At 36.0% G+C, this 23151-nt stretch overlaps 1 long non-coding RNA gene across 1 annotated transcript in view; it reads left to right on the top strand.

Annotated features, from left to right (window-relative positions):
• The window catches only part of LOC116553723, a 33173-nt gene extending 11921 nt beyond the window's left edge, over positions 1-21252 (top strand). The window contains exon 3 of the long non-coding RNA XR_004269880.1: positions 21164-21252. This is a non-coding gene — a long non-coding RNA (uncharacterized LOC116553723). The remainder of the gene's footprint in view (positions 1-21163) is intronic.
• The last annotated feature ends 1899 nt before the right edge of the window (positions 21253-23151 follow it).

Genomic DNA, 23151 nt, shown 5'->3' with positions numbered 1-23151 from the left:
CTTTCTTTCTTTCTTTCTTTCTTTCTTTCTTTCTTTCTTTCTTTCTTTCTTTCTTTCTTTCTTTCTTTCTTTTCTTTCTCTCTTTCTCTCTTTCTCTTTCTTTCTTTCTTCATGTATCTTTCTCTGGTTTTGGTATCAGAGTAATTCTAGCCTCATGGAAAGAGTCTGGAAGTGTTCACTCCTCCGCTAGTTTTTTGGGATAGTTTAAGTAGGCATGGAATTAGTTATTTAAATGCTTAATACAATTCAACAGTGAAACCCCTGGTTTTACCTGAAACCAGGTAAAAACCTTCAATTTTGGTAGGTAAAATTAAATTTTGGTCTGTGTCTAGAAATTTATTTATTTCTGCTAGGTTTTCAAATTTATTGCCATATAGTTGCTCATAGTAGTCTCTAATGACCTTTTGAAGTTCTGTGGTATCAGTTGTAATTTCTCCTTTATTGTCTCTGATTATATTTATTTGGATCTTCTCTCTTTTTTTTTCTTAGTCTGGCTAAAGATTTGTTGATTATTTTTACAAAAAACAATTTTTCATCATGTTTGTCTTGTGTATTTTTTTCATTTTCATTTTTTTCTGCTCTGATACTTATTAATTATTTTCTCCTACTAATTTTGAGTTTGGATGACTTTGCTTTTCCACTTCTTTAAGATGCATCATTAGGTTATATATTTAAAGTGTTTCTATTTTTGTAATGTAGGTTTTTATTGTTATAAACTTTCCTCTTAGTACTCTTTTTGCTGTATTCCAAAAGTTTTGGTATATTCTACTTCCATTTTTATTTGTTTAATAAAATCTTTTATCTCCTTAGTTTATTCATTGACCTACTGGTCATTCAAGAGCATATTGTTTAATTTCCATGTATTTGTACAGTTTGCAAAATTCCTCTTGTAATTGATTTGTAGTTTATTTTCCCACTGTGGCCATGAAAGACACTTAGTATAACTTCAATTTAAAAAAATACTTTTTAGATTTAATTTATGTTCTGACATATAACTTATCCTGGAGAATAATCCATTTGCAGATGAGAAGAATGTGTACTCTGCAGCAGTTAGATGAAATGTCCTCTTAATGTCTGTTAGGTCTACAGTACATTAAATCTGATGTTTCTTTGTTGATTTTCTCTCTGGACAATTTGTCCAATGCTGCAAGTGGAATATCGAGGTCTCCATTTGTTATTGTATTGGAATCTATCTCTCTCTTTAGTTCTGATATACTTGCTTAATATATCTGAGTTCTCCAGTGTAGGCTGCATACATATTTATAATTATGTCCCCTTGCTGAATCAACCAGCTTATCATTATATGATGACATTTTTGGTCTCTTTTTTTAGTTTTTGTCTTAAAATTTATTTTATCCGATCTAAGTGCAGTTACTTCTGCTCTTTTTTTGGCTTCCACTTGCATGGAATATCTTTTTGCAACTCTTTATTTTTCATCTTGTGTTCCTTTACAGGTGAAGTGAGTTTCTTGTATGCAGCATATCACTGGGTTGTATTTTCCTTAACCATTTAGCTACCCTATGTCTTTTGATTGAACAGTTTAGTTATTTTACATTCAGTGGTTTTATTGGTAGGTAAGGACTTGCTACTGCCATTTTATTATTTGTTTTCTGGTACTTTCTCCCTTCCTTCCTTCCTAACTTTCTTACTTTGTGTAAAACTTATTTTCTTGCTTTTTATTTTTTTGTGTGTCTGCTGTGGGTTTTTTAACTTGCCGCAAGCCTTGCAATTATCTTATAACTGGTTATTTTAAATTGATAACAACTAAACTCTGGTTACACACACACACACACACACACACACACACACACACACACAAATAGCAAATAAATAAAGCAAAGAGAAAACTAATGTAAACTCTACACTTTAACTCCACTCCCCCACCACCTTCCAGCTCCAGAATTTCTGCTTGATTTAACAAAATTATTTTGATCTCTTTGTTACATTTCTCTGACATGGTTCTGAATTTCTTCTCTGTGTTTTCTTAAAGTTCATTGAGCTTCTTCAGAACAGCTATTTGAATTGTCTGTTGGAAAGGTCACATATCATTCTGGAATTTTTTGCTGGTGCCTTCTTTAGTTCATTTGGTGAGGTCCTATTTTCTGGGATGGTCTTGATGCTGGTGGATATTTGTCAATGTGTAGGCATTGATGAGTTAGTTATTTAGTCTACTCTTCACAGTCTGAGCTTGTTTGTTCTCATCCTTTTTGAGAAGAATTTCCTGGTATTCAAAGAGAATTGAGTGTGGTTATTGCAGCCATATCTGCACTAGGGAGTTCCCAAGCACAGCAACAATGCAAATCTTGATGACTTGTCATGTCTTGGTAGGCTTGGGTAAAATCTAAGAGAATTCCCTGGAAATCCAGTCTCTTGTTCTTTTTCCTCACTCTCACCCAGACAGTCTCCCTCTCTGTGCCAGGATGCCTGGAGTTTGGGGAGGTGTAATGTAGTCAGTCTCATGGCGACCACAGATGGAAATGCACTGGGTCACACCTGAAGCCAGTACAGTACTGAGTCTTACCTAAGGCCCATAGCAACTACTGCCTGGTTCCTGGTGATGATTATTCAACTCCCATGGGCTCTCTAATTAGCTGGTGGTAAATCTTGCCAGGACTATGTCATCTTCTTGTGCACAACAGGCTCCTTCCACAACAGGGTGAGTTTAGGAATGCCTTCCAGGAGCTAGGGCCTGGAATTGAGGATTTTTGGGATTTTCTTGGTGCTTTATTTTACTGTGACTGAGTTGGTACTCAAGTTGTAAGACAAAGTTCTCTTTACTCATCTTGCTCCCTTCTGCAAGCAGAAAGAGTCACCAAGCGGCGCTGCCTGGAGTTGGGGCAGGGGTGACACAAGCACTTTCTTGGCCACTCCAGGTGGTTTCTCCCTGGGTCTTAAGCATCCTGCATCCACTGGCTTTGAATCCATTGTATCATTAGGACTTGCCCAGGATGACAGTTGTTTTGGCCTACAGTGCCTTTCAAATTTGTTCAGGACCCCAGGGCACTTCATTCTGCTGGTGATGGGGCTAGCTAAAACTCAGGTTTCTACTGCTTTGTCCTACATAATCCAGACCTGTCTTTTTAATTGGAATGATAGACACCTTTTGGAGTTGACTTGGAATAAACTTAATCCAGGATTAATTCCTGAAGTAACTTTTTAAGGTAAGATATAGAATTTTTAAACTTCTATAATAAGTGCAGTGGTTACTAAATTACCAAAAAAAAAACCTCTGGCATATACTACATTATGGACAAATATCGGCTTAGTAGTTTCTTTTTAATTTTTTTGTGTATACATAGTTTTTAGTTCCTGGGTATCTTGATGAGCAAACAGTGACAGAAACAGATAGAAATAGAATATTTTCATAGTAGTTTTATTATGCTGATATTGTTCTTTATCTTACAGCAATAATGCCCACCAATTTGATTAACTAAATTGTCTTAAATTATCCACAGCTTTCTAGTATAATGCTTATGCTTTCACTTTCCTTCTCTTTTCTTTCAACATGTCTTATTTCAGGAAGAATTTGAGGTAGCACAGCAATTTCTACAGAAATCAAACATACAAAGAATAAATTACAGTCAGGTGCCTGTGAAAATATAAATTAGAATAAAAAGTCAATAATGCAGATAGACCACAAAATTTTGAAAATATCTAAGCTTGAAAAATACATTTAGCTCTGTGATTTGTAGTGGTCTAATGAAAATGCTGATTATATACATTTCACTGTTGATGGGAAAACATGCTATGTTCTCAATGAATGTAATTTTTTTCTAGACAATTATGAAGAGATCTTTGTTTGTTTGTTTGTTTGAGACAGAGTTTTCCTCTTGTTGCCCAGGCTGAAGTGCAAAGGCATGACCTTGGCTCACAGTAACTTCTGCCTCCTGGGTTCAAGCAATTCTCCTGCCTCAGCCTCCTGAGTAGCTAGGATTACAGGCATGTGCCACCATGTCCAGCTAATTTTGTATTTTTTGTAGAGACTGGGTTTTTCCATGTTGGGTAGGCTGGTCTTGAACTCCTGACCTCAGGAGATCCACCTTCCTCGGCCTTCCAAAATGCTGGAATTACAGGCATGAGCCACAATGGCCAGCCGTATGAAGAAATTATTTTACATGAAATGTTCATAGAAGACTAAATGATTAACGCCCTACATTATAGAGACAATGTAGGAGCAAACATCATGACAGATTTTATTGGAGCTAATAATTAATTTTAGGAAAAGTACCTACTATAAATTATTTTTGTAGAGAAATAGATTTTCATCTTGTATTCAAATTTCTTCATCTATCTTAAAACACATATAAATTAGCCCCAGAAAAGTTCTAAGTGTTTTTGTTCATTGCTTTTTGTATTTCTACACTTTTTTTTTCTTTTTTCTGTAACAAGGAAGACCTCATCTATGTTTTTCAAATCCATAGCCAAAATACAGAGTATTGTGAAAGCCACATTGGCACATGGATTTCCATTTCTGCAAAACCAAAGCCTAAAATACTCACTTACAGAGAATCTTTGTGATTTCCATTCATAGTAACATTCACCAAACTGGATCTGAATTTTCTTTCCAGAGTGAATGAAACCACTGTTGTCCCTTTACCTAATGAAGGAAGTTTATGTATTTTAAATTGTAAAGCTCATTATTTTGGTTACAAATCTTTCTGATCTCTGAAACGCAATATGATTTTTTTAAAACGAGTTCCTAGTTTTTTTATTCTACGCCAATCCACTTCACTAGTCTTCTCATAAGTCTGGCAGTATTATCATCTTACCTGCCTTCCATTATACACACAGAGAGGTTAATGACTCTCATCCTTGCAATCCTATATTTAAACCATTACCGTAACCTATTTTTGCTTTCTGTGCATCTTTTGAGTGTGCTCTTTCTGCTATAACCACACTTCAAAAGCTTTCTGCAAACAATGAGTTTGAGGCTAGCCGAAAGCCTCAAACTCGTTATTTGAGACATATTTTTCAAGGACTTTCAGTCTTTAGTCATCCTATCTCCCACACAAACCCAGTCTTCAAGGATGGTTAGAGAAGTGCACCAACGATGATTAATAACACAAAGCCAGTGACAAGCTGGAAAGAAATGCAAGGAAATCCCTAAAGATAAAAGAAAAATGACCCTCATTACGTGAAATTCCTTTCACTACTATTTAATGAACACCTACTATACACTAGTACTACTCTAGGTCATAGACATTTAACTAAATCCCCCAAATTTCAAATTCTGGAATCAGAAGAAAAGCTAAAATGCTGCTTCACACCATGAAATTATACACAGTGAAGAGAAATCTATGCACCTTAATATGGATGAAGGTTGGAGAGTGTATTAATTGAGATAAAGGGAAAGAATAGGAAAGATAATTCAGATGTGGCAAAACCTTGGGTTTCTATGTCCAGGTAGAGGGAGTCAGTTGATTATGTGCATGTTACATAATCACATAAGTGTCATAATGGAAAGTTCAGAAGTATCACAGAAGTTTCATCAATCTGCTCATCTTCTGAAAGTCTATTGCACATAAGCTGAACAACTGATGCATTCTTACCTGGTCTTACTGACATTTTTACATCCTGAGGAGTAAAGGACGTGATTACAGAAACTAATATTTTCAACCTAATTTGAACCAGCAAGGATAATTTGGTACATAAGGTGCAAGTGACAGTAGCCTCTTAAAAAACTGACCATCTAATTTTAGAATTAGGAGCATCATGGGACGGATTTTCATTAGACGGTTACTCTAGATTTCAAGAAGGAAGACTTCAAAATTTTCAGATATGAAAAACTCGGAAGAAAGCTTAGAAAAGTAGCAAACCGCTATTGATATAACTCTGACATTGTAAATCTCAAATTATGTTAACGAGGAAGAAAAGAAGGTTGGGTAGTGGCAGAAAGTGGCAAAACTATAGAAAGAACTTTATTGTGTGTTCAGATTATAAAAAAATGCATGCACAGAAGATGAGAAGGAAGACGCACAACCAGAAGGAAGACAAATTACTCTAAATATAGAAATGCAGCATAGACCAGTAAGAATAGTGCCGGAAGGTCAACATACATAATGAGCTGAGGTTTGCAAAATTCGCTACTGACTGTTGAATTTGACTTCAACTGGAATGAATAGGGCTATTTTGGATGTAAAGTCAAACTGCTCTGGTTGATAGATTTCCTTCACTGCTCTCTTGTTCTCTGGTATTCCTTTTTTAATTAAATGGATACATTACCTAGTATTATAATGAATGTTTTTTTTTTTTTGCTTTCAGTATTTTCCATAAGCCAATTTTATAGCTGATACGTAAGACTCATAAATTTGAAAGAAATGATTTTTTATTTACCAATACTGGAAATGGAAGAGGCCAAGTAAATAGTGTCCAAATAAGTGTATTAAGAGGCCACAAGCTCAGAGAGAAAAGATAAAACGAGACCTCAGGATATACATATTTAAATGAAGGACAGAGGTTGTACTCACAAGAATAATTTTTCTGCCTTCTGGAAACGTTTCTCTAACTAGCTATGATATAATTATTATTAAGATATTCCAGGAGAATGAAAACTGACGGCAGAAATAGAAGATGAGCTTTGTTATCATTTTGTGAGAGAGCTGCATAGAAAGAAGCTGGAGGTGGCTTCCTAGATCTCAAAGTGGCTTCCATTCAAGAGCCTGTAAGAAACAGAGACTTGGTCAGGCGCGGTGACTCACTATAACCCCAGCACTTTGGGAGGCTGAGGCGGGTGGATCACGAGGTCAAGAGATCGAGACCATCCTGGTAAACAAGGTGAAACCCTGTCTCTACTAAAAATACAAAAATTAGCTGGGCATGGTGGCGCATACCCGTCGTCCCAGCTACTCGGGAGGCTGAGGCAGGAGAATTGCTTGAACCCAGGAGGCAGAGGTTGCAGTGAGCCGAGATCGTGCCGTTGCACTTCAGCCTGGGTAACAAGGGCAAAACTCCGTCTCAAAAAAAAAAAAAAAAAAAAAAGAAACAGACTTCAGTTTTACCACTACAAGAAAGCAAATTCTGCCATTAACCCAAGGGTACTTGGAAGTATATCTTTCCACAGAGCCTTCGAAATGAGAATGCAGTCAGGTTGACACCTTGCTTGCAGCCTTGTGTGACCTAGAGTAGAGGACCCTGCTAAGCTGTGCCCAGACTCACAAAAACTGTGACATAATGAACATGCATATTTTTAAGCTACCAAGTTGGTAGTAATTTATGACCTAACAATAGAAGACAAATGCAGGAGGAAAGCAGATCAAGGTAGTAACATGTTGTGGTGAGAGTAGGAGCCAGCTTACTGAAGACTTATAAGTCATAGTAAGGTCTTCCGCTTTCACTGTGAGTGGTGGGAAACCAGGGCATGTTTTCAGGAGGGAGATACAATCAAACTTTGTTCAGAAAGATCACTCTGGCAGTTATATGAAGAAAGGCAGAAGCAGACAGGCTACTTAAGAAACTATTTTACTAATCAAGGAGCATACTGGCTTGAATGAACCAGAAGAGTCATTGGGTTTTGAAAGTTATTTAAAAGGTGAGCCTACAGGACTTCTTTGTTAATTGCATGTGGGGTGAAAGCAAAAGAAAGGAGATGATGCAGAATCTAAGTTTGCTTTTTTCATCTGAATAACTTTACAAAAAGAGTATTGATGCAGAAATAACTGGAAAATTAACATTACTAAGGGAAAGTCAGAGTCTTGGTATTGTACATGTGAAGTGTGAAAGCTCGCTAAAGATCCCAATCTAGTGGCTGAGCAGGCTGTTGACTCATAAGACTGGAATTAGGGGAAACAGCAGCTGGAAAAACACATTTAATACTTATGAGCACAATGAGAGTAATTAAAGGACTAGGACTTGCGGATGATCTAGGGAGTGAATGCAGGTAGAGGAGATGTTCAAATGGAGATGTTCAAATATGGCACTTTGGGGCTACTCTCATTTAGAGAATAAATTGATGAACAAAAATCAGCAAAGGAGACTGAGGCCTCTTGTTGCAAAATATTACCAAAAACCATCAATCATTAAATATGCAATCATAACAAGGGTATCAGAAAAAATCATTTATGTATCAATTAGTCAATGACTAACCCATGAAAGTATTATTTCAACATGAAAATTTTAATCTTACTAATTTAGTTTGTACTTAAAAAAGCACTAAGGGTGAAGTAGTATGTCACATTTGATTTTGTCTTTGAAGGCATTGCACCTTAAGCAGTTCTTAACAAGTTCAAAGGAAACATGTAATTCAAATTAAATCCACTAAATGAAAAAACTTTAAGTAAACAAATAAATATGTAATTTTTAAGTGACAAGTGAATTAAAAAAATTAATGTCAAATCTTGGCAAGGATGCAAACAAACTGAATCCACTTGTACCTTGCTGGTGGGAATATAAATTGTATAGCCACTCTGGAAAGTAATTTGACAGTTTCTTTACAACTAAACATGTGCTTACCATAAACTCAGCAACTGCAAAACTTGAATATCTATCTAAAAGAAATGGAAACATTCAACAAAAAACTTACACAAATGTCAATTGCTGCTTCATTGGTAGTGGCCAAAAATGAAACAATCCAAATGAACTTCAAGAGGTGGTAAGTAAAGTCAAGAGGTGGTAAGTAAAGTAAGTAGTACATCCATACCATTGAATTGTACCCAGGAATAAAAATTCATGAATTACCAATACATGCAACAACTTGGATGTATCTTTTCTTTCTTTCTTTCCTTTTTTTTTTTTTTTTTCTTTTTTTTTTTCCTTTTTTTTTTTTTTTTTTTTTGAGATGCAGTCTTGCTCTGTTGCCAGTGCAGTGGTGCGATCTGGCTCACGGCAACCTTTGCCTCCTGGGTTTAAGGGATTCTCCTGTCTTAGACTCCCAAGTAGCTGGGAATACAGGCGGGAACTACCATGTCCAGCTAATTTTTGTATTTTTAGTAGAGATGGAGTTTCACCATTTCGAAAAGGATGATCTCTATTTCTTAACCTCATGATCTGCCAGCCTCAGCCTCCCAAAATGCTGGGATTACAGGCGTGAACCACCGTACCCGGCCAGATGTATCTTAAGAAAATTATTTTAAGTGAAAAAAGCCAGTCTCAAAAATCACATGCTGTATAATTTCACTTACATATTATTCTTGAAATTACAATATTATAGAATAGAAAATACGTTTGTTCTAGGTAGGCCTTAGCAATAGGAAGTGAGGCGTTTTGGTTGCAAAAGGAAGGCAGCAGGGAATTTTGTGATAACACTGTTCTGTATCTTGATGTGAAGATATTACAATTGCAAGATTTTACCATTGGGAGAAACTGGGTCATGTGTTTATAAAACCTCTGCATTATTTCTTACATCTACATGTGAATCTACAATTATCTCAAAATAAAAAGATTTTAAAATGATAAATGTTATAAATAGAAAAAAGGGAAGAATAAAAAGAAACTAATTTGATGGAGAAGATGGTCAGGGAGAATCTTACTCCAAATGCAATATGAAACCATAACATTTTTCAAGCAGGAGAGTGGCCTCTTCTTAGATTTGTTTCAGGAAAGAGCTTGGATTTAATCATTCTCCTGTCCATTATTATTTTATTTTGTAATTCTGAAGATGATTTTTCTTGAGAAAGAATCTAAGAGCTACCTAGTAAAGAGGGATTTTTAACTTTTCTTAAATCATTTTCTATTTTTTTTATTGTTTTGACTGCCAAAATAAATTTTAAATTCTGGTACTGTAGGATGTTTAATTAATCTTTGGTGTGTCTGAGGTCCTTCAGGATCCTAGTCAAGACTCAGTCTGACTCTCTATATGTTAAGAGAGCGTGCCTCATTCTACTAGGAGGAAGTCTTGTTTGATCTAATTTCATCATGGGTGCAAATCCCACCACCTTTGCCACATAATGTAACCTAATCAAGGGAATGCCATACCAGGCCATAACCTTTGCTGTATTCTTTCGTTAGAAGCAAAAATCCCACCCATATTCAAAGGAGGGAACCATACTGGGTGTAACACCAGGGGCTGAGACTGTGAAACCTATCTTAGAATCCTTCGTATCACACCTCCTAATGTCTCCCTCACTTACTCTGCCCCACCCATTTTGGCCTCCTTTTTGTCCTCCAAGCATGCCTCTGTGTTAGGGCCTCTAACTGTTGTTTCTTCTGATTGGAATATTCTACCTCTACATATTCACAAACTTCAGTCTCATATTTCTTTCTGTCTTTTCTCAAATGTAACTGTAACAAACAGGCCTTCTACCCTGATCATCCTGTTTAACGTAGCATTTCCAAGAATATTCCCCTATATTCCCGTCCTCATTATGTTGCTTTATTTAGCACCACAGCAGTTAACTCTACTTAGTTTATTATAGTTTATTTGTTGTCCGTCTACCCTCATTAAAATGAAAATTTCATGAGGCAAGGACTTGTTCTCTTGTTATCCATTCTAGCACTTATAATGGTGTTTTGTGCATAACAGGTCTTACATATTTGTTGAATAAATGAATAAATGTGTTTGATAATTATACCCAGTATGGTTGCATAATATAAGTAATTTAGTGTCTGGAAAGATTTTTTAAAACCAAAATGTTTTGTTTGAGAGAACACAATAGTTGAACTCACAAGCTTTTGGTTCTGTAGCATGTAGAACTGCTCTACAATTTTATAGCTTTGTGGATCTGCACAAATAATTCTATCTACCTCAATTCCTTTAATCTATGTAGTACTAAAATAATACTATCTCATCTTTGAGTTCATAAAGAGCTCTGAAATAACACATGTACAATATTTATTAATGAATCTTATAGGTAGGAAACTATAAATACTTACAAATGCACTTGCTCGTGGTAGGTTTTTCAAACCCAGTTCATTAGGTAATTGCCAGCTCTTATCTCTCTTTTTTGTTGTCTGAGCCCAACTGTTTCAATGATCTCTTCCTGCATAATAAATTACCTAAAGATATAACAGTTAAAAACCACACATTTGCTACTGATGATTCTGTGGGCTAGGAATTCAGGCAGGGCTAAGCGGGGATGGCTCCTCTGCTTCACAGGGTACTGCCTAGGGTAGCTCATCTGGAATTAAAGGATTTAACATGGCCTCTCTCACACCTTGACAACCTCATCTTGTGTGGCTCAATGGCTATGTGTTGTCTAAGATAACTGGATCTCTCTCCCTTCATGGAGTCTCATGGACTCAGTTACATGAGGTGTCATTTCTTTTCATGTGGCCTCTCTCCCTCCATGGTGTTTCATCCCCCAGGACATCTCTCTAGTCAGACTATCCAACTTTCCGTGGCAGCTGGCTTTCTAGGGTATGGAAAGGAGAAGCCAAGATCTTTCTTGAAGCTTAGGGGTAGAAATGGCAAGGAATCACTTCCACTGTATTATTACAGTCAAATAACAAAGCCAGACCAGTTTCAAAAGGAGGGCAATAGACTGTAGTCCTTTAGGGAACAAGTGGAAGGAGTGTACAGAGATGGAATTGTCGGCAGCCATTCAACAGACAATCCACCAAAAAAACCTAAGAAAGTGTTCCTTGTGAAAAATTTATAGCAGAAGTTGGAATATGGAAATAAAGTGAAAAATGTATTTTCCAAACCCCTCCCTTACAATATCTAACCTAAAATGGAAAGAGCTTAACAAACTAAAACATATGCACATGAACACACATCCACACAACCACACATACCCACACACATATTAGCAACAAAAAGGATTGAAAGTTTGATGTACTAGATTGGAGAAAAAACACTCTAGACAACTCAATCAAGTAATAACTCAGAAGACAGACAGCCACTGGAAAATGCTAGCTTGTGCCAAGGATTGGTGATTGAGGATAACTTGATGATACCTTAAAAAATGAAGAAATATCTCCATATTGAAATTGGGAACATAATTTCAAAAGTACAGTTGGCTGTCCTATATTTAAATTATATAAAAATTTGATTTTTTGAGTACTTATTTTTCAATATCTGATATGGAAATGAAAATAGATATTTATCTTGCAGCATATTATTTTTATCAGTTATAAAAGTATAAACCAGCAAATTATCTGCAAACACAAATATTTTTAAATAGTTAATCGCTGTGGGTATCAGAATAATTAAAATCAACATTCATTCTCTGCAGATTGTAAAGGTAAATACAATCTAAAAAATAAAAAAAATGAGACTTACTGAGACTTGTTGAAACTAAGAGATTCCTCCTTATCTAAACTTTTCTTAAAGCATTTACTTTGGAAAACTTGTGAGTTCCTTCTCTGTTTTCCTGAAATGTCTATAAATGTTCTTTAAAAGCTGAATAAGCCTTTTGTCAAGCTCGCAACCTAAGAATGTTTTTCTTGAGGACTTAAGAATCATCTCTTTGAAATGCAGTCATCAAGGAAGATAGGACTTTCTACGAAATGGCTTCTGTGAAAGGATAGGAGGCTAACTTTGGCTGATACTGGATTCTGAGTTACAAAACCTGCTGTGGACTGATTTGTGTCTTCCCAAATTCATACGTTGTAGCTCATTACGCCAGTAAGACTGTATCTAGAAATAGGGTCTTTAGGGGATAATTAGGTTAAGTAGGTCATAAGGGTGGAGCCCTATCCAACAGGATTACGGTCTTAGACCAAGAGGAGGAGGCTAAATGCTGTGGCTCATGTCTGTAATCCCAGCACTTTGGGTGGCCGAGACGGGCAGATCACAAGGTCAGGAGATTGAGACCATCCTGGCCAACATGGTGAAACCCTGTCTGCACTAAAACTACAAAAAAAAAAAAAAAAAAAAAAATTAGCTGAGTATGGTGGCGCATGCCTGCAGCTACTAGGGAGGCTGAGGCAGGAGAATTACTTGAACCCAGGAGGCGGAGATTGCAGTGAGCAAGGATCGTGCCACTGCACTACAGCCTGGGCAACAGTGTGAGACTCTGTCTCAGAAAAAAAAAAAAGAAGAGGAAGAAAGATAAAGATCTTTCTTTTGCTCTTTCTCTGTCATGTGAGGACTCTGCCGGAAAGACGGTTCTTGTCAGGAACCAATAAGGCAGCACCTTGGTTTTGGACTTCCCACCTTCAGAACAGTGAGAAAATAAATTTCTGTTGTTTAAGGCACAAAATAGTCTTTGCTATTTTGTGATGGCAGCCGGAGCTAACTAATGTACTACCTGTTGTCATAAAGATATGGGACATTTATTTTTCTTTTAGATAAAGTCAATTAGCTAACACAGGTGGTCATCCCAATTATAAGGTGATTTTAAGGTTAATTGTATACGATAAATGGTAATGTCAAGACTTCGTACTTGAGGACCACTAATTGTTTATCCTGAGAACATGTATGTAATGGGTTGTACCTGCTTGGCTATTTAAAAAGGTGAAATTTCTTTTCGTCTTGGTAATCTCTTAGCAGATTGCCTGCAATGACCATCACATTGCGGTTTAATGTTTACTCAATAATAAAACTGTTTTCTTCCTTTGTGGAAAGGTTTTCTGGGTTGTGAGGAGATTTATTATTATTATTATTAATATTATTATTTCAAAGACAAGGTCCCACTCTGTTGCCTGAATTGGAATGCAGTGGTGTGATCATATTTCACTGCCCCCTCAAACTCCTGGGCTCAAGCAATTCTCCCTCTTCAGCCTTCAAAGTAGCTGAGACTATAGGCTTGTGTCATCATGCCTGGCTGATTTTTAAATTTATTTTTATTTTTTATACAGATGGGGTTTGCCACTTTATTTCCCCAAGAAGATATAGTTCATGAAATACACAGATTGATTCTAAAAAGAAAATAATGTACTAAATAGTTTTAAGTTATTTTTGATTAATGAGAAATGCAACACTTATTTCATGGCCAACTAAACCACTAGAAGAGAGACAGAGATTTAGAGAACTGAACAATAATGGTATGGATACCATTATTCCGAATTCTTTTGTTTTTACCACATAAATATTTGTGCTTAGTTTTTTGAGAACTCTTTTATTTTATTTGTAAAAAGTGGATAGATTGGACTGGTAGCTTCTTGGCAATATATACCTTTGTATGTATTTCATTGATAATACATTTTGTTAAGTTACTTTCAAATTGGAGATGTCACATTAACTGCTGGATTATAAGGAGAAGGAGGAAAAGGAGAAGGAGAGGAGAAGAAGGAGAAGAGAAAGACAAAGACTAACTTCTTTATTTAGGGCATGCGCTTTTTAAAATTATTTATTTATTTTTGTTGAGGCAGAGTTTTGCTCTTGTCACCTAGGCTGGAGTACAATGGTATGATCTTGGCTCACTGCAACCTCTACCTCCTGGGTTCAAGCAATTCTCCTGCCTCAGCCTCTCGAGTAGCTGGGATTACAGGCGCATGCCACCACACTCGGCTAATTTTTGTGTTATTAGTAGAAATGGAGTTTCGTCATGTTGGCCAGGCTGGTCTCGAACTCCTGACCTCAGGTGATCCACTCACCTCAGCCTTCCAAAGTGCTGGGATTACAATGTGAGCCACCGTGCCCAGCTGGGACATGTGCTTTTTATATGGGACATGTGCTCTTTTTATATGGGACATGTGCTCTTTTTATATGGGACATGTGGGTTTCCCACAATTTTCACCATTTCCTATAATATATTAGTTGGTTTGTTCATCCACTTGTGCTTCCTGTACACATGTAGGCAAGATAGAGATCATTGAACAAAACACTTAAAATAGGTGGGCGTGACAAGAGCAAGAAATAACTATCTAAATAGTACTTTTCTGCTGTCCTTTTGAGGAAAAGTAACATTCATATGTATACTTGGGTAAAGTAAAGAATGAAATGTTTCCAAGACGTGCTCCAGCAAGGCATCCTTTCTTTGCTTCTTGACAAGCAGCCATTAGTGGTGTAAAGAAAACATGCCTTCACTACCTATGCCTTAATTGGCCAGGGTTTCAACATAGAACAAACAACATATATTTTAAAATTCAGCTATTGACTGACTGAAAAATCTTACTAGGAGTGAATTTTAAGATACCACCCACGCTATTTGGTTAAGTGTACCTTTACTTACTAGATTTCAATTTTTAATCTTGGTTATAATGATCTGTTTTTAATACAGACTTAAAATTTCTATTCTTTAAACATCTAATTCACCATCTTTTTGTAAAAAAGAATTGCCCTTTTTTCCGTTCAAGGCTTCAAAATGCTTATAGTTTTTTAGACAGATGAATAATCAAACCTCTAATGAAAATCAGTTCATACCACTATACCAGACCATGGCAGCTATGTGGGCTTTCATGTTGTAGTTGTAATGAACATATGCAATTTTCGTCTGATCTATGGCATAGTATATAAACTATAAGTATATCATATGTTTGTTTTATGTCAGAAAATTGCCGTAACTCAACTTTAAAAAGGGAAACTTAGAGTATCTTCTTAACCTAAAATAAAATTAAATAGTATCATTAGTTTTGAATTGATTTATAGTTAGCTTTTCTTTCAAATAATAATAAATGATACTTAACAAGTACAAGGTTTGTCACTTTTTAAAAGCTTCCCTCATGAAATAAATTAATATTGTCAATAATAGGAAATAAAGCAAATTTCCAGATCAGCTAAAAATAAATCTACCTAGAAAAGAAAATGTCAAAAAGGTAAAATAATCAAGATCTAATTTTTAGATTGTTATGGATATTGGAGGACTAATTGCTTATATGCTGAATCCCCTGTCCAGGCAAAATTAAAGTGAACTGAAATTAATATGATTGAAAATTGTTTATGTCACACACTCAGCCATTCAAATTTCAGACATTATGTCTTTAGCAATTCTCCTGCTAAATCCATTGTCCTCACATTCTTTATACATATTGCATTTCCAGTCTTTTGCCCTGAATGGCTTACTGGAAACTATTTTAGCCTTGGACTATTGGCAGCCACCTAACTAATTCCTAAGACTATATAATGAGGAGAGATGGAGGACATGGCATGCCTGCTTCAAGTCCAGACCATTTCACTGGGCCTTATGTCATGACTTTTAAATAATTTTAATTATTTTATTATTTTTTACAGCATGAAGCAATATCTGAAGATGATACTATAATTTTTGGGAATTAGCTTCTTTAAGAAATGTTAAGTCATCAAAAAGTTTAATGCATCAGATTATTGTAGTTAGTCTTAATCTAACAAACAATAGCATACAGAATGATGTATTATGTTTCAATAGGTATTCTCTCCTTTATTTCACATTTAAAATGCTCGGAACTAAGAATGTAACTGATTGGCTATAGAAATTACAGTCGGCCTTCTCCATGGGGCATCCAAATGCCTAAAATCTTAATTCTAGTGCTAGAACTATCCAACATGGATCATACCATGTGCACGCACAAGTAGCTGCATATTTAAAATGAATTCTAATTTGTAAGATTGGAAATTTCTCTTGTGTCTCATTGACTTGTAACTACTTTGATTTGAAAAGTAACCACAACTTGGAGAAGAGGAAAATAGCAGATAAAGATATACTAGCAGATAAAGCTGATAAAGATACCAGTAGATACTTTACTACAATTTATTATAAAATCTCAGAGTCAAGATTTTATAATATGTCTCACTGAGATTGCGAGTTCCAAGCTGATAGCATGCATTTTAGCAACACACAGCTCTTGACCACTTACTGAAAAAGTTTGAGCTTAAAGACTTAGGAATATAGAAACATATATGATTAGATATTTCTATGGACAATATAAATTTATATTTAATTATTTAAAAACTTGCAGATTAATTTTTATTTTCAATTTTTAATTTATATGTCTTGAAAACCAAGAGATTTGTGACTTAAGATTTTCTGTAAAGAAATCTAACAGAAGCTGATATCCTCAGCTTTACTGCATTTGAGACTCAGAGAAAATGTAGCTGTTTCTTGCCATGAACTAATGCTGCTGCTTAACCCTAGATTTACTTGAAGAATTGAGAAAGCAAGTAGGAAATTTAAAAAACCAACAAAAAAATATTAAATCTAGAAAATATTTTGTACTTTAAATGACATTAGTACTAATAGGCTTCCTTCAGGCACTATGTCTAAATTGGTTTGAATCTTTGCTATGATACCTCATTTATTGAAGCAAAGCCCACTTTGGAGCAATGTTCTTAATCGGTCTTTTCTATTTATGCTGTTAATTCACAACAGTGTTAATCTGGTAACTGCATATTTTCTTAGAACTATTTTTGCAGACTTTATGGATTTTAAGGACTATACTGCTTTAAAGACAATGATTTTATAAGTTCCAAAGATGTTGGGTAGCACCAGCCTTCAAAAATTTCTCAGGCATATGAAGTAGTTTATTTTTTAACTAAGAATAAACCCATGCACAGCCAAGTGTAAGATATTGGAAATAACCATTTCCAAACTACATCAGAGAAATTTAAAAGGTCACAGAACTCCTTATTAATATTTGACATTTGAATTATCTTTCAGTTTAGCAAGCTGGATAAAGAGCTTCGTCTTCAGATGAACTGAAACAACCAAAAATGCAAAAACTTGTTCTACAGTTCGGTTGAGATGAGTAACTGAGAATGCAGCTGTGTGCAAGGCCAAAGAAGGTTCCTGGCACTAAAAGAGGAACTGTTGACAATCATTTAAAATATTTGAACAAAATCATGGTCCTATTCTCTAGAAAGAAACCCAAAGTTTTAAAACCCAAGTTTTAAACAGTTGATTATTTTAAAGGAATGAGTGCCTGCAGTCAATGTTCGACAGGAGTTAGCATCACCATCTTCATTAACAGTCATCATGGTGAATGGCTGGTAGCTCAATACAAGTAAAACATACATCCCTTTCTTCAAGGCCACTGCCCATATCACTCTCCAGAGTTCTCCTCTCTCTCAAGGAAAATGAAATTTGCAGTCAGAAAGCCTTCTTAGGTTAGAGCTATGACTCTGCTACTTGTTGCAATAAAAACTGGGCATTTTTTAAAACTTTGTTGAATATATAAGTTTTCTATAAAATGAAGCCAATAACTTATACATCACAGGTTAAGATACAATGTAGTCTCTAACACTAAAGGTGCTTCCTGTATATATATTAGTGTTTTCTCTCCTCTGAAACATGTACTAGATTGAAACGCTTTTCAGCGCGTCTGCTCTGTGGAGGAGAATTCTAGTAGTACTACCAAATCCATTTTCCACTTTGTCCTTAGTAACAGAACCTCTGAATGTTAACTGGGTAAATTTCTTTCCTGGATAAACTCAATTTCTCAGGTGTCCTTGCAGCTGAGTGTGGCCATGCTAGTTCTTGTCAATATAAAAATAGAAATACAATGTTCAACTTCCTAAGAGTATGCTAGATCAATAGCTCCACCTGCTTCTGTGGCAGGCCAGGTCTCACTAACGCAGGCCTCCATAATAAGAGTTTCAGCACTACCTGAGGGGTTAAGTTAAATATTAAAAGCTGAAAGAGCTAGGACCCTGACACAAAAGCTGGGATGTAGCAAAAGTCCACCAAGAGTTTTGCCTATGCCTTTCCTGAAGCATGACAAAACAACAAAGAAATTCTTAACAAGACCCATTTAGGATTAAACAAGTTTCATCGGGGGTCTGAAGAACTCTCCAAACCTCCGTGATTTAGCAGGAGACAAAATAAGGGTATTCACCTCAGCGCCTGGATCCATTTACATTAAGTAAAGTTTTTGAGGCTCCAGAGGAAGGTCTTCAAGACTCAGATGTTCGTTACAGATTAAAAGAAGTTAATCACTTATGTCTTTACATGAATGCATACTTAAATGTGGACAGTTATATAAGCTCAGGAGAGAAAGAGAGAGATTGAAGTGAGGAAGTGTCACACTTTAAAAGCATCAGCTCTTGTGAGAACTCACTATCATGAGAGCAGCATGGGAAAACTGCCCCTCATGATCTAATCACCTCCTACCAGTTTCTTCCACTGACATGTGGGGATTACAATTCGAGATGAGATTTTTAGGTGGGAACACAGAGCCAAACCATTTCACCAGAGGGCTGAGTAACTCCGATCTGGCAGGATGATTATCCTACACAGGTTGCATTGGCCCCTGAAATTTGGAGGCACTTTGTGAGAGACTAGTCACTGGGTAACTAGAAGCTAGATACATGTTGGAGAGCTGCTTCCACTCATTTCTATCATTGTCTGGTTCATTCCCTTTGCATTGTTTGTTGATCTGTATTAAACAAAATTGAAAGCAAACTTTGTATCTGATTCTCCATTTTTACCAATCCTCACACTTTGTTCAATGGTTCAGTGTTTCAGCCTGGTTTGGAGTAACAAGAACCTTTTGTACTTGGAAGTATAAAACTTGATGGCAGCAACATTATTTATATTTAGAGCTCAGTAACTTTTCTGATTATAACCAGACAAAAACAAGTGTCAAGACATTCTTGCTTATCAGATCACAGGTAATTCTTTCTTCTAAGAATTGATAAACTGATAGACTAATATTGGAGAAAGAAATGCAATTTAACTGCTGAAAGTCTGTCTCAGATTGCTGGTCTTGTAATACAGGGAAATTCTAAACAGTGTGGAGAGCTTTGGTGAGAATTAAAATAGATGGGTGTGAATAGCTCCTGGTACGGAGCAGACACTAGTAACTGCTGGCTTCATTCATTACAGATAATGAGCCACTAACACAAGCCTGAATTGACACCTCCCTCACACTACTAATTTACTTTGTTTTCTTCCTGCCCCAGAGTACAAACATTATATATATATTTTCCTGTAGTAATTATTTGTAATGGTGATGGTAGAGCTAGGGGATTAAGACAACCAGATTCTGATGTGCAAATTCACTTGTCTGTTTACTGATAATCTAGCATCATGCTGTTATGTAGAGAGGCATTTCTCAATTTAAATACACCTAGAGAAGGTGCATGGATAAAAAGCTATATGAAAGCATTAAAACTCAAAATTATATCAGAGTCACAGAATGAATGTTTTAAAGCCTTGCCTCATTCACAGATATACACATAAAGTTTTCTAACAGATCATCATAATGCCATTTGGTCTTTTCACATCTTCAGTACAATGTTTTTTAGCTGTATTGATAAAAATAGAAGAGCAACTCTCTTTGATGTTAGAGATCTTGGCAAATGCAAAGTATTTAAAAATGTATAGATTGTTTTATAAATGTAAATTCATCTGCTAAACTCAGTGAAAGGACAGTGATACTGTGGCACCAGTAGGACTGATAAACGGCCAAGAGTTAGATGTGTTAAAGTAAATGACATATAGTATGTTTGTTTATTCCTTTTAACAACTCTCCGAGGTATGTGTTTGTCTCTACTTTCTCCAATGAAAAAGCTAATAAAAGTGATTTTCAAGTGCCTTTATTTTAGTAATTTTGAGAATCTAAGTTGAGATTTTGTTCTGCCATTTGTAAAGTCATTCAGTTGCTAGGTCCCAGTATTCACAAGCAACTGAGACATGGAAGACCCCCCACCCCTAGCTCAGATGGCCTCCAATTAAATATTTTAACAAGTGAATTTAAAAATATGGCCGTTGAGTGATGCTATAGTTTGAATATTTGTCCCCTCCAAATCTCATGTTTAAATTTGATTTCCAATGTTAAAGGGTAGGTGTGGCCTAACAAAAGGTGTTTAGGTCAGGAATGTAAATATCTCATGAATATGTTAATGTCCTCCCTGGCATGGTGGGGTAGTGAAGTGAGTTCTCTCTCTATGTCTTCCCTGGAGAGAAGGTTGTTAGAAACAGCCTGGTGCCTTCTTCTCTCGTTTCCTCTCTTGCAGTGTGATCTCTGCTCACGCTGGTTCCCTTTCATCTCCTGCCATGAGTGAAAGCAGCCTGAGGTTTTCATCAGATGCCCAGTCTTCTAGCCATCAGAACCATGAGCAAAATGAACCTTTTTTCTTTATAAATTACCTACTTTCTGGTATTCATTTACAGAAATGCAATACAGACTAAGACAAATGATATGCACAAGTGGTATAAAAAAGGTTTTTCACATTTTTTTGTTTTAATTGAAATTTTAATAATTATAGATTTACATGCAGTTTTAAGAAATAATATTGAAAGATACTGTTACCCAATTTCCCCAGATGTTAATATCATGCAAAACTATAGTACCATACTGCAAACTGGTTATTGATATTGATACAATTCAGCTATCTTATCTTATTCAGCACATGGATTATTTTATTTCTGTTATGCTTGTAGTCACGAGTGTGTATATGTATTTAACTATATACATTTTTTATCACGTGTAGGTTTGTGCATCTTCAATCACAGTCAGGATACAGAATACAGGACTTTGGGAGGCTGAGGTAGGCGGATCACTTGAGGTCAGGAGTTCCAGACCAGCCTGACCAAGATGGTGAAACCATGTCTCTACTAAAAATACAAAAATTAGCTGGGCGTGATGGTAGGTGCCTGTAATCCTAGCTACTCGGGAGGCTGTGGCAGAAGAATTGCTTGAACCTGGGAGGCAGAGGTTGCAGTGAGCTGAGATCGTGCCATTGCGCTCCAGCCTGGGCAACAGAGTGAGATTTCGTCTCAAAAAAAAAAAAAAAAATAGAATAATTTCTTCATAACAAAGATTCCTAATGGTGCCAATTTATAACCATACTCACCTACCTCACACCCTCCTGCATCCTTAATCTGGCAACCACTAATCTTGCTTCCATTTCTATAGTTATGTTATTTCAAAAATGTTATATAAATGGAATCATAGAGTATGTAACCCTTTGGGGTTTGCTTTTCTCATTAAACATAATAATCTGGCAATGCACACAGGTTGTTGTGTATACCAATAGTTTGTTCCATTTTATTACTGAGTGGTCTTTGTGGTATGGATAGCCCATAGTTTGTTTAACCATTCACCCATTTAATGACATCTAAGTTGGTTTTGGTTTTTGACTATCACAAATAATCCTGCTATACACACTCATATACTGATTCCTCTATGAACATAAGTTTTCATTTCTCTGAAATAAATGCTCAGAAGTGCAATTGCTGGAAAGTCTGGTAGCCGCACATTTACATTTTTAGAAAAATGCCAAATTGTTTTACCAAACATTTTGCATGCCCACTAAAAGGTATGAGTGATTTAGCTTTTCTTCATCAGTGACAGCTTTTGGTATTATCACTATTTTTTTGATCCGTCAGGGCAAATATAGTGATATTTCACCGTCATTTTAATTTTTATTTTTCTGATGAATGATATTGCTGAATAGCTTTTCATACATACAGGTGCTCAGTTACCACCTATATATTCTCTTTGGTAAAATGTTTGTCCATGTCTTTTGCCCATATTCTAACTGAATTGTTTACTATTGAGTTTTTGTTTGTTTGTTTTTGAAACGGAATCTTGCTCTGTCACCCAGGCTGGAGTGCAGTGGCACGATCTTGGCTCTCAGCAACCTCCGCCCCTGGGGTTCAAGCAATTCTCCTGCCTCAGCCTCATGAGTGGCTGGGATTACAGGTGTGCACCATCATGCCCAACTAATTTCTTTATTTTTAGTAGGGATGGGTTTTCATCATGTTGATCAGGCTGGTCTCGAACTCCTGACTTCGTGATTTGCCAGCCTCTGCCACCCAAAGTGCTGGGATTACAGGCATGAGCCACCATGCCCGGCTTACTATTGAGTTTTAAGAGATACATACTCTCATATACATATGACATATATATGTCGTGTATATTTATATATATATATGTCTATCACACACATACACACACACACACACACACACACACACACACATATATATATATATAATTTATGTTTTCTCAGATATATACCTGTGTTGGATATTATATTACAAATATTTTATTCTCATCTCTGCCTCATTGTTCCACCTATTTGACAGGGTGTTTTGCAAATAAAAGTTTTTAATTTTGATGATTTCAAATTTTTATTTTATGAGTCCTAGTGTCAAGTCTAAGAACACTTTATCTTGCTCTAGATTCTGAAGATTTTCTCCAATTTAAAAAAAATTGTAAGTTTTATTTTTCACATTTAAGTCTATGATCCATTTTTGCATGAGGAGTGAGATTTAGATTGAGTTTATTACTTTGCTGATGTATGGTCAATTGCTATAGCACCATCTGTTGAAAACGGTATCCTTCCCCTCATTAACTTGCTTTCATCGCTTTGTCAAAAACCTGTTAAGCATATTTGTATGGGTCTATCTGGCTTCTCTATTCTGTTGCATTTATTTATGTGTGTAACCCTCAACCAATATTGCACTGTCTTGA

The sequence above is a fragment of the Sapajus apella genome, unplaced genomic scaffold, assembly GCF_009761245.1.
Source record: "Sapajus apella isolate SASKATOON/1434 unplaced genomic scaffold, GSC_monkey_1.0 scaffold1, whole genome shotgun sequence".
NCBI classification, from domain to species: domain Eukaryota; kingdom Metazoa; phylum Chordata; class Mammalia; order Primates; family Cebidae; genus Sapajus; species Sapajus apella.
This window is presented reverse-complemented; position numbering and strand designations above follow the sequence as displayed.